Source organism: Mus caroli, unplaced genomic scaffold (genome assembly GCF_978045245.1).
Source record: "Mus caroli unplaced genomic scaffold, Mus_caroli_1 scaffold_11, whole genome shotgun sequence".
Lineage (NCBI taxonomy): Eukaryota > Metazoa > Chordata > Mammalia > Rodentia > Muridae > Mus > Mus caroli.
In genome coordinates, this window is record NW_028227266.1 from 49511724 (window position 1) to 49528473 (window position 16750).

The window sequence follows — 16750 nt, forward strand, 5'->3', positions numbered from 1 at the left end:
TATCCGAGGGAATGTCCAGCTAAACTATTTATTTCTTTAACCACAGAACTGCTAAAAGCCCAGTGCCTGCTCAGAAGGCAACTTCTGCAAGATAGAAAATGTTTTCTAAGGAAGCATAAGGGTGAAGCTGGCATGCTAAAGCTTGAAAATCCCTTCATGTCAAGAAAAGCTTCTGCATGCTCTGTTCTTATTGAGAGTTTATTATTAAATAATCCTTAGTTATGTCCTTCTTTAAATGAATATAATGAATATAATGGAATTTACCACTAAAAAGGGTAAAAAACTAAATAAAACAAAATTTATCCTAATATTTGAAAACATCCTAGTTTTTAGTAAAAAAATTAAGTGCTATACCTTGATATCTGCACTCAAATGCTGTTATTTAAATGCATAGGTGTATGTCATGTATAATAGAGACCCATATGTATGTATATATAATAGAGACCCATATATGTGTATTTATATATATATATGTAAACAGAGAGAGAGAGAATGTTTGGCTGCAGAACACAAATCTTTAACTCTGCAGAGAGGCCCATAAGGCTGAGACATGAGGCATGAAGCCTTAGTAAGGAAGAATGAGGTGTGACATCAGCTTTAAATGGTTGCATTGAAAGGGCACTCTAGGCTATGCCAAATCTTCTGATTTTATTCTGGACACTGAAGGATTTTAAGTGAAGGTAGTTCAGATTAGAGCATTGAAGAGAGCACTCAAATGCATATTAAGATTGGAGTAGAGCGATCAAATAGCAGATATCTGTGGAGCATCTAGGAGACTGTGGCAGAGACTCAAGCAGGAAACAACAAAGACCCAGACAGAGACACTGAGTTGAGAATACAGAAAGTATAGGTCAACATTGTATTGTGATAATGAAAAACCTGACCCAGCTACTTAGGAACTCAAGGAGGTTACTTACCTCCACTTTGGGGTCTATGATTGTGTGTCTCTATTTACTTGGCTCTCTGGTAAGGACAGGGGATGGGGTCATACGATGGCAGAAGCATGTAGGAGCAGGGATAGAGAGGACCTTCTTGTTGCCTTTATCCTGTTCCAGAAAACTTAAAGGATATAATGACAGCTCTATTCCAGAAGTACACTACAACAACCCTTGGACATCTGAAGGTCTACCTCCTCCCAAGACTGCGTCTAAATACCAATACCCCAAAGACCAAACCATCAGTCACAATGTACTTTAGAGGGACACTCAAGACATACCTAAACCATAGAGTAAGGAAAATGCAATTAGTAAGGAAGAATTCATATAATTTTAGTATATACATCCCAGAATATTTCCTGGCATAACACAGATGTTCAACAAATCACAGTTGAATGAATGACAGACTCTCTCGGAGGCTCAGGATAGGAAATAAACTTAAAGACCATCAAATAGCTTCTCTCAGCATGATTGGGTTTTGTCTTGGTATTCTCTTTTACGCCTGACTGCTCAAAAACACTCAAGGGGGTAACTAGGTTGGAATACGTCTTCCCTTGCTTGTGTCCTAGATAGGTTTCCACTGCTGTAATAAAGACTATGACCAAAAACGTCTTGGGAGGAAAGGGTGTTTAGTTCAGCTTACATCCGAAAGTCTATCGTGAATTTACACTGTCTTCTCCATGTAGGGACTCTCCTGCCACACAAGTGGCCTCAGAGGCTCTCTGAAACCATGGAGGAAGATTTCACAACTCCTTTCCTCTTGTATATTTTATCACTGTGAAGCCAGAACCATGTAGCTGGCACTGTGAAGTTCATTGATATAGTTACTGGAAAGCTGTCCCATTGCATTTATATAATCACTTCTCACATTTCAAATGTTAAGAGTACAAAATGACAAAACATTAGGATTAATGTTTGATCTCAACCAATAGATTGGCTCTTTTAATCACAGACATTGAACAGAACTAAATAAACATTTTAAAAAACGGACAGTAAATGAGGGCTGCAGCACAGATGGTAGAGTGCTTGCCCAGCATGCACAAAGCTCTGGGTTTGATCCCTAGAACCTCACAAACTGGTCATGGTAAGGCATGCTTGAACTAACATCATTCAGGAACCAGCGGAAACTCAAGGTCATTCTTTGCAACACAAGGAGTCCAAGGTCAGACAAGGCTATCTGAAACCTCATCTCAAAAACAAAAATTCATTTAGGAAGCAATAGGAATGCTATTTATTAATTTTTTAGGTTGTTTTGTTTATATATGGTCTTACGTAGCACAGGCTAGCCTTGAACTCCTACTGTATCTGCCTCTATCTCCCAAGTGCTGTGATTATAGGCATATACCACCATTTTTAGTTTATATTATGCTGTGGATCAAACTCAGGGCTTTGTTCATACTATGTGAGCATTATACCAAATGAGTTAGTCCTGGTCTCAAAAGCAGTTTGTCTTTAAGGAAAATGTTTCTTCAGAGGTCTTAGCAAAGTCTGAATAAGACTTTGAAATTTATTCACATCTATTAGAGATTTTTCTAAGGACCAAGAAGTCAAGGTTTGCAGAGAGTGCTATGGTAAGTCCAGGCTTCCTGAGTAGCATGAAGACCACATATAGAAAGGTAAGGAACTTCTGAGCCCCACCTCCTGATCTTGTCCTTCCTTAAGGAGACAGAGTAGAAGACATTACATTGCCAAATTCGTTCCATCCTTTTGAGTTCTTTAAATAATAATAAAAGAATAAGAGCAAGGAATTTGGAGGCAAGAGATGCTGCTTTAAAAGCTCTCCTTGCTGTCTTGCACATATGCCAATGAATCTCTAATTTAATTAAAGGAATTTGACTTCCTAAGTTAGCATACGCACACTGCAGTTCCTGATTGGCTGGAATGTAGTGTGTTCTGGGATGATCTGGCACAGCTCTGGATAGATTGAGTGTATACCTTTAATTGAATTCTCTTTTTATTTTTAAATTCCAGAGCAGAAGGAGGCTGGCTACCAAAATAACCTCACTTCCCAATACATAGTTGAGAATGAAAAATTGACATAGCCCATTATTTATTCAATATGAGCTTATATCATGCCCTCTCTGCTATATATTCAGATGGGAAATGGGAGCTTTCTTTGGTTAAAATGTGGCTGTTTAGTGACTGTTTCTTTAAAAGTTTCAAAAAACACCAATGATATTCATAGTTCAATTATCTATAGGTGTAGATACAGCATCAAGTATAGGATGGATCGATACGGTTGAGAATTAGGGAAATGTAATCTAGAGAAGCAGTGTAGTGAATAATCAAATGGCTTTATCTAAGTGAGGTTACAGAGGCTGTGTCATTCAAGAGAGCGCAACATTATTAGAGGTATTGAAAAATGTCAGGAGGGAGTTGCAGAAATGAATGCTGGATATTCTTGCTACAAAGCCTATGGAATACAAAGAACGAGGGGGAGAGGGAATGAGACAGAGGGGGAAGGAAAGGGGAAAGGAAGGAGAACACATTTTAGTGAAAAGATGAAGCTCTGTAGAACAGGTGGGAAATAGAATTAAAATATGAACCCCAAATGATGGCATCTGAACAACAGTCCAAACATCAAAGAGAGATGACAAGGGAGGGGATTCTTGGGGCAGAATTTAGCCAGTGTTTATTGAACATCTATTTAGTAGACAAGGAAAGTGACAGTGAAGCTATAAGAGTATTTAAGGAGTTCAGACAGATTACAGATGCTGTCGTGGAACAGGGGAGTAGCTCTCTCTGGAATTAGCTCAGAGACCCAGACATGATGTGAGGACTGCAGAGATGCACCTGCCTGAGGTTGTAGAATTCCTCAAGGTCTTGTTCTGGCAGAGTAGCAAGAAGCATGGTTCTCTAACTCCTCATGTGCACCATGCTTTGTAACAAAGCAATGCAAAGGAGCCACTGGGAATGGGCGTATTTGGTGACTTTGTTTTTAGCCTGGCATCATTTCTTTCTTTACATGTATCCTGTGGTCTATTGCATCAGAGGAGTGCTGGCCAGCCCAGTCTGTGGGTCCTGAGTATCTAATTCTATTCTCTATTGCAGCACTAGACTTAACACGAGAGTAGGATTAGCCATTTAATGATGCTCCTTTGAACATTCTTGCAGCATTCTCTGTGTGAATCTTTGTTGGTTCTAGTTATTTTGAGACACTTAATCTTTTTGTTAATGTGTAGCTTTGCTTTGTTTTTGAGAGAAATTATGTAGCTCAGGCTGGCTTGGAAGTTACTGTGTGGCCCAGGCTCACCTCAAACTTATGATTTTCCTACCACGTATGGAGATTATATGCATGCAACACCAAACCCATCTGATGGTGAATAATTTTAAAAAGGAACTTCATAAGTAGGTTCTTTGATTATCCCCATTTATGACAGGGTAACTCTCATGTGGTTAAGCTGCTTCCCTGAGATCCTCAACTGTACCAGATGCTCAGTCTCATAGATCCTCAAAACCTCTAAAGGCACCCTGATCCAGCTTAGAGAATAGGCGACAACTTCCAGAAAACCCCACGAATATCATTACTCCATAAGTGTGCCTGTCCTAGCATCCTGCTCATGTCTGGATTTGATTATCATCACTTTGTTCTTTTCCTCTTTTCTTTCCCTTAAAATAAAATCTTCATGGGTGACTGCTCTTACATGACTGTCATGCAGGTGAACATTGTCACTAGGATGAACAAGTGTTTGGACCATTGCTTCAGAAGAAAAAGAAGCTGTGATGCCTTTGGTTTTCTTACATTTCACCATCAGAGAGGCTGGCAATGGATTTCTAGAAGCACCACATGACAATTTTTCTATATTTTCTGAAGTTACTTAGTTGAGTACAACATAGGAGAGAATCCATCCTTTCCCATGCATGGGGCAGTCTTTGGCTAACACTGTCAGCAATACATGTGGTAGTCTAGGTGGTGCACTTGTTAAACTCCATGGAAAATTTCAGAGTAGAGGCAGCAAGTCGGGAATTACATGCTTCAGAGGAATAGCTTTTCACATATCCTCTCCAATACCTTAAAAAGAAGAAATGTTCTCTCCTCCCTAAAACATTCTGAACTTCCTTGGGTATCTTTAGAGTAAATAAATAGATATGGGCAGCAACCAGAAGACTCATGCCCTTTTACATACAACAATATTAAGAAGATAATAATCTGTAAATTGCATATACAAAATTACCTGGGGCAGATGTCATTTCTCTGACAAACTATTCTGGTTTGGAATAGTGCTGAACGTTTCCTCTCTGTCTACAGTAGTCTGCCATCCCAATATACAGTCCAATGAAGTAATGGGAATGTTTCCTCTCCATCTACAGTAGCCTACCATTCCATTATACAGTCCAGTGAAGAGATGGGCATATCTTCTCTCCATCTGCAATACCCTGCCATCCCGATATATAGTCCAATGAGGTGATAGTACCTCTCTTCCTACTTAATCATCTTTAGAAGCAAGCATGAAGGAGGAATAGGAAATCCAAAACTATGGAGTGTTTGCAATCTTTAGTTAAAATGAATTCATAGGCAGAGTATTTTCCCATTGAGTCTATCAACAAAGGTGGTCTTTGTCATAATATCTATTGCCCCAAAAACTCAGAACAAACTCTGAAAGAAATGGGGAAAACCAAAAGAATTGTATCTGTAAGTTTACACCCTTTGCTCTTATTCCTACTAACCTGTGAGATGATCTAGGGCAAAAGTTTATGTGTACCATGCCTGTGGCTGGATCCTTAGTTCCAGCCATGATTATCAGCAGTTGATTAAGCAGAAGACATGCCACGTTTTTCATTGTAAAATCAGGGAACACAGATAATATTCTTTTCTTCGTAAGTTCCTTTTTAATAGCACAACTCAAAACTACATGCACACCCTTCTTGACTATGGAGTGGATATCTGGGTCTGCACAGGCAATGCTTTTCAGTGGAACTTACAGAGTACCACAACACAAAAGAATATCCCAAAACTTCTCTTACTGGGAGAAAAACACCTCAGAAATTTGAGACACCTATTAGTTTCCTATCACCAGTACATTGAGATCTAGAACTGAGTCTGAGAGGCCAGATCTGACTTACAACTGAGTGGTATAAAACTTATTATAGACACAGAATTCAGACTGGGCTACATAGCCTAAGCATAGCTTAAAAGTAGCAAGGTATATAAAATTCAAAGAAATCTTATTCTGTTAATGATATTCAGAACATAATCTGTCTGTTCCCCTCACAAAACTTGCCCCTCATTCTCCTAAGTGCATACTATCAGTTTCTCAGACACGTTTACTTCCATGCATAGGAAACCAGGAGCCATTTTGGTGCCTTCCTAAATCCCATGGAGTTTCACCAATTACATGTTTCTGAAATGTGCCTGTCATTATAGACTAAGTGTTTCAGGGGTCCACCCTTTCCTCTAAAACATCTATGAAGGTGTGCCCTGCTTAATAGCTGTTCTTTCTCATCTGGGTTACAGCAACACCTTCTTAGGTATTCTCTGTCCTACCTTCTCCTGGCTAGTCTCCCAATCAAGGCAAAGAATCACATGAAATGTACATTTTCTTTAGTCCCTTAAATAGAACTCAATCACATAGAGAATCAAACTCAATTAGCCTGGCCTAGAATTCCTTGTGCTGTGCTAACGTCACTCCACTCTCCCACATCCTCATCCTTTATGCCTTACCAAATGGACTTTATACACATCCAGCAAAAGCAGAAAACACGTCTTCTCAAAACACACCAGGAAAGTTCTCTAGGGCTGGTCACAAAACAAGTCATAACAAACTTAAGAGTCTGCAACAAGCATAGTTTCATGAAAGTAGGTATCAGTAGGAGGAATACGTTTAGAAAATCATAAATATGTTAAAAATTAAACACAACCCAGGGCAAGATATGTCAGAGAAGAAATAAAAACTTAAGAAAAATCATGAGACAAAAAGTGTAAATAAGTTTAAAAAGAACACACCATAACATGTGGACTCATAGGGAATCACGAGCTGTTCTAAGAGGGACGTTTACGGAAATACATGTCTGCATCGGAATGGAGGGTCCTAAATATGTGTATATTAAATCTCAATATTAAATCTCAGATAGAAATAAGAAAGAAAGAGAAAGCATAAAATTAGAAGGAGGAAGAATATACTGGGTGCCAGATAGAAAGAGATGATGCAAGAGCTGGAAGAGCTGCAGAAGCCTTGCTAGAGGAGCCAGCCCTGAGGTAAATGCCTCAGTGCACCTTTAGCTGTGCTAAGAAGCTCATAGAAATCAGAAACTAAAGAAGATGAGTTACAACAAACACCACAGGGATACAAAGGAAATCACAAGAGATGTGTGTGAATATTTGTACACAAACTTGGGTAAGCTGATAGAAATGGATAAATTCTTGTTACAGCCTACCAAGCCTGAATCCTGAGAAAACAGGAAGTCAAGATATACCAGTAATGAGTAAAGAGGTTAAATCAGCAATGAAAAATCTCCATCAAGGCATGGCTGCACATAGCTGAAATCTCAGCACGCCATAGGGTATAGCAGGAGGGTCAGGAGCTCAAGTCGCTCTCAGGCACTACTGTGTTTGATGTCATCCAGAGCTATATGAAGCCCTTTCCAACAGGATTTTTTTTAAAACGAGGATCTCTAATCAAAGACAAAGATAAGCCTAGGAAATGATGATTTTACTGATGAATTCTACCAAACACTCTAAAAGAATTAGTACCAGTCCTTCTCAAATGCTTCCAAACACTTCAGGACTCGAAGGCCACATGATGTTGGTGGTCCTGCTGCAGCCTGAATCCATGTTAATGATCCTGGGCTTTGATGCCACCAGGGGCCATTCTGATCTGAGTGGCCTGCTCTGCCACCTAAGTCCATGGTGATGTCCAGGACTGTGCTGTCACAGAGGGCCATGTCCAGGTCTCTGGTCTAGCTGCTGCTGGGTCTATGATGAAGTCAGTGGCCCATGTTATCATCGAATGCCAGGCAGAAATCTATGATTTATTCTGTGGCTGGCTGGCTATGTGTAGATGTTTTTATACACCCATTAGGTGTATAAAAAGGCTCAATATCACTTAGTCATTAGATTGACTGCTATCAAAAAGCTGAAAGATAAGCAATATTGATAAAAACATGGAGAAAGAGGAACATGTATATGTTGCATTTGTGGGAACATGAATTCATACATGTGTGTGAGAAGTAGTGCAAAGCCCCTTCAAAGAAATGTAGAAGCAGTGTAAAGCCCCTTCAAAGAAATGTAAAAGTAGAATTATAACATGATTCAGTTATTCTACTTCTTGGTTTATTTTCAAAATAATTGAAATCAGCATATCAAAAATTTACCCATGCGTTTATGTTCATTTTAGCAGCCTTCACAGTAGCTGAGATAAGGAAGCAGGCTAAATGTCCATCAACATATAAATGGAATTTGAAAACATTACATAGGTACAACACGGAATACAATTCAGTCTTTCAGAAGAAGGGACTTGCTAATGAGGGATCTTGTTTTGGTATAGATGACTGCTGACTGTTCTAAGTGGTGGCTGGTGAAAGATGGGGTGGCTGTGACCATTACTTAAAATAACAATGAAGTTCATCAACTGACTTCTTTGTATAAGATTACAAAGAGAAAAGGAGGAAATTGTGTTATCTGTGAGAAAATAAATGCCTCCATGGACACCATATAAAGTGAAATAAGCCAGGCAGAGAGACAAATACCACCTTGTTTCTTATATGTGGAGTAAAGCTCTTAGAGTATGATTGTCACTGGAGGCTAGCTTGAATGGAATGAGGGAGATGTTAAAGAACAGAGTCTTATATATGGGAAGATAAGCTCTAGGGATATATTGTACAGCATGGCAGGGCACCATAAATGTATAATTGTTACGTGTCAACTTAAAAGTGAATGCACTGAGGTGTAATAACAGATCATAACATGGGAAGTCGTCCCCACATGCTCATACCAGATTTCACTGAATGCTTAAGAGTGGACTTCCTTCTAGGGTCAAGATGAAGCACTCACACTATCTAGGTATCCAATTGTAAGTTGTAAACAAATATAACCACAGAAGTTACATCAAAATGATCAGTGTTCTACAAACCGTGTTGGAGATTGTAAGTTGCTATAAATGAATATTTAAAACACAGCCTGAGGTTTCTACCCTGCCTTTGGTAATTGAGTTCCTGGATAAAAGCATGCACAACCTATATATTTTTAATAAGCTTTAAACAGCACACTAGCTGGGCAGCTGCCTACCCTCCATGATGTTAGATTATACTTTCCTATCAATAACCCTGAGTTATGAGTTATGAGTTCCATTGGTCTGCTCTTGACTGCAATTGGCCAGTCCACATACCTCCCCCCCCCCATTTTTATTGCTCAGCTAACCCTTGGCAGCTTTTCTTTTCTCCTCTCCTGCTTGTTCCTTTTCTTCCCCTTCTACCCCAAGCCTGTAAAACCTCAACCCCACCTATATCTCTTCTTCCCAGCTATTGGCTGTTGGCAGCTTTATTTACCAATCACAATTAACTTGGGGCATGGTCACAGGGGCTAGTTCAGACTTCAGGTCTTGGGAGCTAGCACTTAGCAATAAGTGGATATTAGCCCAGAAACTTAGAATACCCAAGATATAAGATACAATTTGCTAAACACATGAAACTCAAGAAGAACGAAGACCAAAGTGTAGACACTTTGCCCCTTCTTAGAATTGGGAACAAAACACCCATGGAAGGAGTTACAGAGACACAGTTTGGAGCTAGAGACTGCCATATCCGGGGATCCATCCCATAATCAACCTCCAAACGCTGACACCATTGCATACACTAGCAAGATTTTGCTGAAAGGACCCAGATATAGCTGTCTCTTGTGAGACTATGCCGGGGCCTAGCAAACACAGAAGTGGATGCTCACAGTCAGCTATTGGATGGATTACAGGGCCCCCAATGGAGGAGCTAGAGAAAGTAACCAAGGAGCTAAAGGGATCTGCAACCCTATAGGTGGAACAACAATGTGAACTACCCAGTACCCCCCGGAGCTAGTGTCTCTAGCTGCATATGTATCAGAAGATGGCCTAGTCGGTCATCAGTGGAAAGAGAGGCCCATTGGTTGTGCAAACTTTATATGCCTCAGTACAGGGGAACGCCAGGGCCAAGAAGTGGGAGTGGGTGGGGGACTTTTGGGATAGCACTGGAAATGTAAATGAAATAAATACCTAAGTAAAAAGAAAGACTAAACCTCAGCGGTAAGTCTATCATACTGTGATGACTGACGGTATACAGAGCATCACTTAAGTAACTGCAGTTTTTCTAAAAGGAGATAAATCAAGATCTGTCTTAGAACATGCACAAAAAGAAAAAAAATGAAGAGGAAGAAAAAAAACCATACCATTCATAGAAGCTGAACTGACTGTGAACCTGGGTCCCTGAGCTTACACATTTGACCCCTCCTCCTTCCTCTGGAAACCAGCAGCCCAGGGGCTGTTCTAACCTCCTTGGCCTTTGCCCAGCTTTGTGTGTTGAACAGAAACTGCAAACAGGCCACTTTGGAAAACATGATCTACTGTGCAGCTGGGGTCCAATAAGACAAGCCTGGAGGAGATTACTGGCCATGTACTTCAACTAAAGGACCACACTAATAACTAATAATCAATGGCCTAAAGTCCTTGTGAGATTTCAGACAGGTCTGCCTCCCCCTTCTGTTTCAGCTGTAAACTTATTTGTGACCTCCCTGTCATCACTTGGGTCTTTCCAACCGAAGTGTTTTCTAGGTCCAGATTCTACCTTCTTACATTGACCACTCCTGCTCTTGTGGCTGGGCACATGACCTACATCCCCAAGCCTCTGCATCTGGAGATAAAACTCCCATCTCCTGTGTAGACATATGAGAACTGTGCAAATTCTGCAGAATTGAAGTGTTCAGTTTGTTCAACGGCCCTGGCATGCAGAAGGTTCTCCAAATGCTTCCAACCCCCAGAGATCTATCGCAATTCTCTAACTTGTGAGAACACGCTTGCTCAGGAGAAGGGCCCTTTCTCATTGAGAAAGAGCCTAAGAGCCGAGCCTTTGCTTTCTAAGGGCAAGTCTGTGCTTTGACTTTTGGCTGTAGACTCATCAGAGGAATGAAGAGAAGCTTCAAATTCTTTCTAGGCTGGGAGCACAGCAAAGGGTTCCAGTTGGTTTTAATTCAATGGTTGGATAAGTTGATAGATATCAGATAGCTCAGTGGATGCAGGAATGAGGTCCTTTTATCTTTTGTACTAAGGATAAGCCTTTAGTGTGCTAGCACCGAATTTCATGTACATTGTGAAAAACTGAGTTGGGGCAAGGGATCTTGTGATTGGGGGACAGCTTTGGGAAACATCTGTAGGGGTCTTGGGTTTGGAAATTGACCCCTTTATGTCCCTTCTCTGCTTTAACAGGAAAGAGCTACTGACAGCCCCTCCAAGTAGACATCTGTGGCTGCTCTGAGCTGAAATGGTGCCAAGAGAGTGAATCAGAAACCGTGGCAATAGTTCTCCTGGGCCTTGATTTGGGGATCTAATAGGGCCAATTATGTCAGGTCTGTCTCTGTTCTTCTCTCCCAGGATCTTCAGGCCTGGAACAGCAGGGATTCAACTCCAGAGGTGTGACATTGAAACACCTTTGTGAAAGCTAATGGCACTGCAGCCTCTGAACTCCCTAGGGAACTCACCTTCCTGTCAGTCTCTCTGTATACAATCTCTCTTCCATCGATTAAGTGCACACTGCTGAGTTGCATACTGGGCACAAGCTTTTGTTGTTCCTTGGGCGACGCCCCTCACTGGGACTTCTGATTTCCCCTGGAATCTTTCTCACCAACACCATTCTCCTTTTGCTGGCTTAGTCACAAAGCTTATGCTGAGAATCAGTACGGAGCAGGCCCCAGAGGAGGTTAGAAGCTCATGAGAGATCTCAAGCTGTGCTCCCTAGAAATGGTCCATTAGAGCTCTCAATCGTTAACCCAAGAACATTGCAAGCTGTTCTCATCAGCTGTACTTTAGACACATTGAGTGGTGGCAGCCGTGTGGGGCCTGTCTGAGGCCCCCTGCCTATGTTCTTCTGGAGTTAGGTCTTGGGGAAGGGTGAACAATGTCATTCTCCCCTCACAATAGCCTCTGCTAGAACAGGAGAGTGGTGCTTCTTCCCCACAAGGGAAAACATGCCTCAATCTCTAATTCATCTATTTCATCCCAGGGTAGACCACAGTTGGTTTGAGATTTTTATTGTATATATTTATTGCACATAGTCCTGAGCCATATAAGAATGTTTCATCTAAGGATATCCCCCTCTTTTCTCATTTCTATGAGTCCTCTTTGATCCCCTGTTTGGTTCTATTTTCATTTTTATGTGCATGATTTCTGGGGCAAATTACATTTGTCCTTTGGTGAAGATTGTATTGAATCTGTATTGTTTTAGGTTAGATAACCATTTCTACAATATTGATTCTTACAACCCATGAGTATGAACTGAACCATACTACTGAGGGGTATTATAAAATGCAGAAACTTTAAAGTTGGTATTCTTAACACTACTATACTAAGTATTGTAATGTTTCAGAATATTATTCAGAGACTCATCTCTGTGATCTCATTTTTAAACCAAAGTCACACTATTAACTGGCTTCCGGAGTTCTCTAGGAATTGGGTCTGATATAATGCCTGACATTTGAAGGGTGCCCAGGGAATATACTGATTGTATGAATAAATACATTAGAATATTAAATATGATATATAATAATAGAAACATATGTCAGAATTAAATTAAAATTATAGACACCATTAGAAATATCAGAGGGTCGGGAAGCATAGATGACCAGCTGTTAGAAGTGTGAGTCCCGTGGCCAGACCTTCCATTGTGGGATATGTAATACCAGCCCTTGGGGGCAGAAACAGTAGATTCTTGAGTTTTGAGGACCAACCTTGGCTATATAGCAAAACCTTACCATCAGCTATGTATGCTTGTGGATTAGGAGGGCAGAGGGATGAAGACTAACCCTCCCATAAAATGCCTACCTGTGGTGCAGCTCATTGTGATGTGTCCATATGTGCCATTCACAGTTATTCTCTATGATAATATTTTAATATCTTGATCATTACATCAAGGACCCTCCCTGAGGCCAGGAGTTATGTTTTGCTGATTAATTTTACCTACCATATTTAGGAGGACCTGGAATGCAGACCTTCAGTAATATGTAACCGAATTACCAAGTGCATAATAGTATTTTAAAAGTAATGTTCTTCAAATCCCAAGATGTTATCAGCCCAGCCACTCCCCAATACTTACACCATGATGAGATGATTCTGTTCTGCTCCCTACTACAGAAGTCACCTGTCCCATGATAGCAGCCCACTCGTGCCTTCTGATTCATGAGGACTCTGACTCCTAAACTAATTCTGGACTCCTCTAAAAGTGACCTCAATTAAGGAATGTCTGTCCCAGGTGATGTCTCGGCTTGTAGAAGCCCAGCGTAGTGGCTCATTTCTTTACAGAATCTGTTGGTTCTTGTTTCTGCTCACTGCCTCAAGCTCTGTCTTCCACCCTTCTCTACTGTCCAGGTTCAGGAGGTTCAGGAGTCAGGGAAACATGGGATTTTGGGCTCAACTTCTACTTGGAACTCCATGTTTCTATGATGATTTGAAGGTCATACAAAGGCATGTGATCTGCTCCTGCTAGTAATGGGTAAACTGAGAGTTGTTACCACTGTTATTATGGGATCCTTTTATGAAATATTACCTACCCCTTTGGTTTTGTGTGTGTGTGTGTGTGTGTCTCATCACACTAGTTCTGTTTCCTTTTGTTCTTTGTCTAATTAACATCAAGATTGAAGGCTCTTCTCAGATTGTTTTTGTTTTTTGTTTTTTTTTTTTTGAGAAAGAGGCAGTTTTTTAATACGTTGTTCTGAATAAAAGTGATTGGATTCCTCAAAAACTGTGTATCCCTATTTTATCTTGGTATGTTGTGAACATTTATTTTGTAAGTAATTGTATACATTATTTTTAAATAAAAAGAAATAGCTGTTTATACTATGAATTCTCCTAAGACAAATGGTCATTTCATTTGATGTGTGAAATATAGCAGATATTTAATTAAAGAAGGATAAAGGAAGGCAGGAAGGCAGAAAGGCAGGAAGGCAGGAAGGCAGGAAAGAAGGAAGGAAGGGAGAAAGGAAGGAAGGGAGGGAGGAAGGGAGGAAGGAAGGAAGGAAGGAAGGAAGGAAGGAAGGAAGGAAGGAAGGAAGCAAGCAAGCTAACCTTTAAGAGTAGCAGGAAAATATAAGATGTATTTAAGTTTTGACAAGATTAAATTGAACAATAGTTCAATTTAAGATATCTTGAGATATGATTGGCAAACAATTAGATTTAGGGAATAAATATCAGAAGTAGGCAAAGCTGTCCTCTTGGCAGATTCAGCCCATGCTTTGTTGTCAAAAGCATGGCAGTGGCTAAGGTTGCTTTGAAAGGATTCGGGAACAATAAGTCAGGGAAAGATTGGTTCTAGAGATACATTGATAGCTAAAGAGTAGACAAAAGAATATTCACCTAGCAATGGAGAATTGGGTTTTTCCTTGGCCATAGGTATAGTTCCAAACTCTTTCCCTATGACCTGAATCACTAGGATTTCAAGATGCAGAACATTCCATCTCTCCTTCAACTGGGTTAAGTAAATGTTATTGAGTCATACGCCAAACAGCTGTGTCCTTCTCCAGTCCTGCTCCTCACCAGCATTCTGCACGAAGCTTTGGCTTTTGCCAAGTCACTCCACCCTCCTGAATTACTCTGTTTTCCTCCTCTTCCACCTCCACATTTCCGTCCTGGAGCCTTTACCTTATTTAGTATTCTCCAGTCTTTATTTATCCACAGTCCATTTGCTCTCAAGCACTTTGCCCGAGATCCCATCTCCACAGTCTTCCTAAGTCATTTGAACCTATGGTGACATGACTGTCCTCTGATGTTTGTGGGTCATTTTGTTGTTAGTTCCCATGGTAACTCACTGACCAAACTGCTGCTCCTTTCTGAAAAGAGTTGTGGCCAAGACACTTATATTGATATTATTACCTGGAGAGGCTGTGCACAGACTTACCAAATGCATTATTCCCGTCTCCTCTCTAGGCTTCAGGCTGGCCTAGGAGCAGAATGGCAACCTTGGACTGTACAGGCTGGTGTTGTTGGGATGGCTACTGAACATAATGGGCTTATGTGACCTGAAAGAGTTGAAGCAGGATCTATAGGACCTGGTTTATATATAGGTAACTCACCCAGACCTAAGGTTTGCAGAGGTTAGTCATAATGTCCAAAGCAAGAAGTCAGTGGAGAACAAGGCAAAGACAAAATATTGATAGACCTGTCTCCTTACCCACCTACCTTTCTCTCTCTCTCTCTCTCTCTCTCTCTCTCTCTCTCTCTCTCTCTCTCTCTCTCTCTCTCTCTCTCTCTCTCTCTTCTTTCCTTCCCCTCCCCCTTTCTCTCTTTCATACTGTCTCATGTAGCCCAGGTGGTCCTTGCTATATAGTATAGGTTGGTATTTGAACCACTGTTTCTACAACTTCCTAAATGCTAGTGTTATAAATAAGTGTACAGTGCCACCATGCCTGTCTAAACCAATCTGACGATTTTCTCATGATGTAATGGTAATCGTGTTTATAACGCGCCAACGTCTTTAAATAGTTTTTTTCTTTGAAATGGAGTCTCATGTTGCTTAGGATAACTGTGTGGGTGATACTGGCCTTGAATTCCTCATCCTCTTGACTCAGTTTCCCAAGTACTTTTATCACAGGTATGCATCAGTACACTCTGTGTTTTTTCTTTTCAATGGGGTGAGTTGGTGCTTTAGATAGATACTGATTAAGACTGGGGCACTGCTAATCCTGATCTTTCAGGATCTACTACCAGTCTAAGATGGTGACAGATGAGACCCCAGCCAGGGGGAAAAAAAAAATATATGGGCAGCGCCAGGTGGGGGTGTGCTGTCTGTCATTATGAAAACTGATGGATGCTTAATGAAGCCCCTGGGATGAAGCTATCCCCAGGGACCAGGAGGGCATCTTCAGTGCCTTGAATGAGAACAAGCAGGTCTCCTCTCCCAAGACCCAGCCACACACTTGGCCTGAACTCTAATGAGTTCATAGAACTGTGGGTGTTCCCAGCGCTTGATAGAAACCCAGTCTTTTCATTTCTTATGAAAATTCCTTGTCAGTCTGTTGATTCCTTGTCAGTCTGTTGGTTTATGCCTGTCATTGGAGCACTTGAGTAGCTGAGGAAGGAGATTACTTATAGATTGCAGGTACATAGTAATTTCTATTTTAGTCTACAGTATGAGAATCTATATTATAAGATTAAAAATGAAAACTATAAAGGCCATATCAGAATATATGAAATAATAAAAACTATAAAGACCATATGTCAGAATAACATAGAGAAGATACAGTTTACCAGTGACAGTGCTGTTTTGCCTAGAGGAAGTAACATTGCTAGATAGAAAAAAATGATTAAGAAAGAGGGTACACTAACTGTAGCCTCTATTTTCAATATCCCAGGTAACGCTATTGTTCTCATTTATCTGTGTGGGGAGTGGAAGAGCATCATGGCTAAGAACCACAGGATGGCACAGGCTTATTCTCAGTCCCATCTCTGCCATTTCACATATGTAAATCTTTCCTGAGAACCACAATGTACACATGGATGTAGAGGGATGTGTGAGCAGACAGGATCTCTGCTGTGTCTAAATTTACGGTGTCCAGTGGACTGGGAAGGGAAGGGAGGAGATACAGTGGTAAACACATGTTCTCCAAGATAATGTCAAGTAGCAATATTATAAAAAGAGCAAAGTGAAGG